The 2,397-nt window shown below is 40.8% G+C and overlaps 1 non-coding gene across 1 annotated transcript; it reads right to left on the bottom strand.

Annotated features, from left to right (window-relative positions):
- Nucleotides 1–240: 240 nt before the first annotated feature.
- LOC132653345 (small nucleolar RNA SNORA48) lies at nt 241–383 on the bottom strand. Its single transcript, XR_009591112.1, has one exon. It is a non-coding gene; the product is annotated as a small nucleolar RNA SNORA48 (small nucleolar RNA).
- Between the last annotated feature and the right edge of the window lie 2,014 nt (nt 384–2,397).

Here is a 2,397-nt window from a genome sequence, read left to right as displayed (position 1 = left end):
TGTTCCACTTCTCTTTCCGTTCTGACACCACTTGCTTGCTTTCCAGGCTAGCCATGTGTCTGGTAGCTTCTTGGATGACATCCTGCCTCTGTGCTGCGCAGTGCGGCAGCAGATGGTGTCTGTGGCCTGCCTGTGCCTTGTACTAAAGGACAGGTCTGTGGGTGACATGTCAGTCCATGTGTCTCTGTCTTTCCTCTCCCGCATTGTGCTATGCTGCCTTGATTACATTTGATTAGATTTTCATGAGTCCTAGGCAAAAAATAGCTTTGGCCCCCAAGCCAGGCATCAAGCTAGGATGAGCAAAGGACTGCCATCGGCTCTGCTGCTGACTGATAGAAGAGCACCACCACCACCAAGGTGTCTCTCTGCCCATTGCCGGAGGGTGGGTTTTTGTTCTTGTGTATATCTTGTACAAATTTTTTCATGTTCCTCTTTTACTCGTAATAATCAAAGCCAGAGAGCTTTCTCTATGTAGTGAGGTGGTCCAAACCTTCATTCTTTAAAAGTTCTATTTGAATGCCTGTATTTCTCCATTTAACTGTTGTATGAGATGCAGGAGTGCCAGATATCGGGAACTCAGAAGTGCTCCAGGTGTCAGATATAGTCACTCTTGCCCTTCATTGTACAGCAGCAATGGGATTTTTCCTCAGTTATTAGGGTCATTCACCCAGGTAGCACAGTCCCTTCACCTTCTGTCTTGGTTCAGAGACTAGGATCAAATGTCCCAAACACAGTCTTAATTTACAGTTTTATAAACTATTTCTGTATGTCTGTAAAAACATTGCCCTTGGGAAAGAGGGTCCCTGACCCAAGAGTCCAGTTCTCGAGGCCTGAAAGTGAAGTGTCTGTCAGTTATCTGGTAGGAAAAAGTTGGGAAGGAGATATTTGTACCTCATACGCACTTGATTTCTAGACTCAAGTATTCTGATTGTGAGACAGAATGCATGGTGTAATGATCTCTGAAAACACACACACATGCACAGACAGACAGACAGACAGACACACACACACACACACATCTCCGTCTATTGCATCCTTTTAAACACCATGTTCTTTGGGTACTGTGCTTCAATCGCTGCTGTAACTGGGTCTCAGATACGTTGTCTATTGTCTAGCTGGGATTCGGCTTCCAAGTGGTGGGATATGATGACACTGAGTAGTCATATGAGACCCCCTGCTATGCTCATGGCTGTGAAGGAAGTTCCTGAACCAAAGCATTGTTGAGCAGAATACAGGACCACATATAGAGACTCTGAATCCATAAATGGTGATAGCATGGCAGATTAACATGTAGAGAGTGTCTCTTCTGACAATGGTGATTGCATCACTAGGTGTATGTCCTTGTTTTTATAAGTACAGAGATGAGTATCTTATTTTGAATTTTTAATAGTATGTATGTGTGTGGTGAATCTGACAAGCTCTTAGCTATTCCTCATTTTTGTACTGGATCTCTAGTTTATAATTAGCGGATGAATACTTTTATAAAATCATGGTAACTCTTAGATGAGAAATATGCAGAATGCGCTGCAGTCTAAAAAAAAGCAGACATCAAGGTCAATTTATAAATGAGTTAATGTAGCTTATACAAAACAGCCTTTTTCTTTGAAATTAATTATCTAAATAAACTCAGTAATGAGGTAGAAAAATATTAGTAATTTCATTAATCTATGTCTGTGTGAGTCATGTCACTGAAACATTACTTATATTGAATAAAGGGTTCATTACATTTGAAGTCTATTGACTGCTACTCCAGGGAAGAAAGGACACACACACCTCACCAGTGAAATGGGTTCTTCCTTGATGCTGCAAGTATACTCTGAGAGCACAGTGATCTAGGGACATGGGAAGGAGAGCTAAGTTTACAGCAGAGGGCAAGGATGCTTGTAAACCAAAGAGCTCCTTACAAATCTGCCAAAGGTACATGCTTATCTTAGTTCATGGATTCTAGAGGCAGGACAACCAGGTCACAAGTAGAGAATACTGGACTAACAATAATTTTTGAAGGTAGAACCTTACAAGCCTTGTATGGTAAGCAATACAACTCTAGGTCAAACTGGGGTAGAAGGGAGAAGAAAACAGTAGGAGTAGAGACAAAATAAAACCAAAAGATATTATCAGCATGGAGACTTAACTTTTTGGAAATTGAAATTAAAAATAATCTCATCATTTCTTCCTTTTCCTTTTCTCCCTCCAACCCCTAGCATGTACTCCCTTGCTGTTCTCCAAATTTGTGTCCTCCAGTCTGGCCTCTTTTCTTTTTATTCTCTCTCTCACACACACACTTATATGCATGAATGATATATATCATGTATGAACATATATGTGTACTTCTTTTTATAAGATCAAAGTGACTTGACAAAGGACTGCTTTCTCTGATTTAAGGCTATTCAGAGGTAG

The sequence above is a fragment of the Meriones unguiculatus genome, chromosome 3 (genome assembly GCF_030254825.1).
Source record: "Meriones unguiculatus strain TT.TT164.6M chromosome 3, Bangor_MerUng_6.1, whole genome shotgun sequence".
Classification (NCBI taxonomy): domain Eukaryota; kingdom Metazoa; phylum Chordata; class Mammalia; order Rodentia; family Muridae; genus Meriones; species Meriones unguiculatus.
This window is presented reverse-complemented; position numbering and strand designations above follow the sequence as displayed.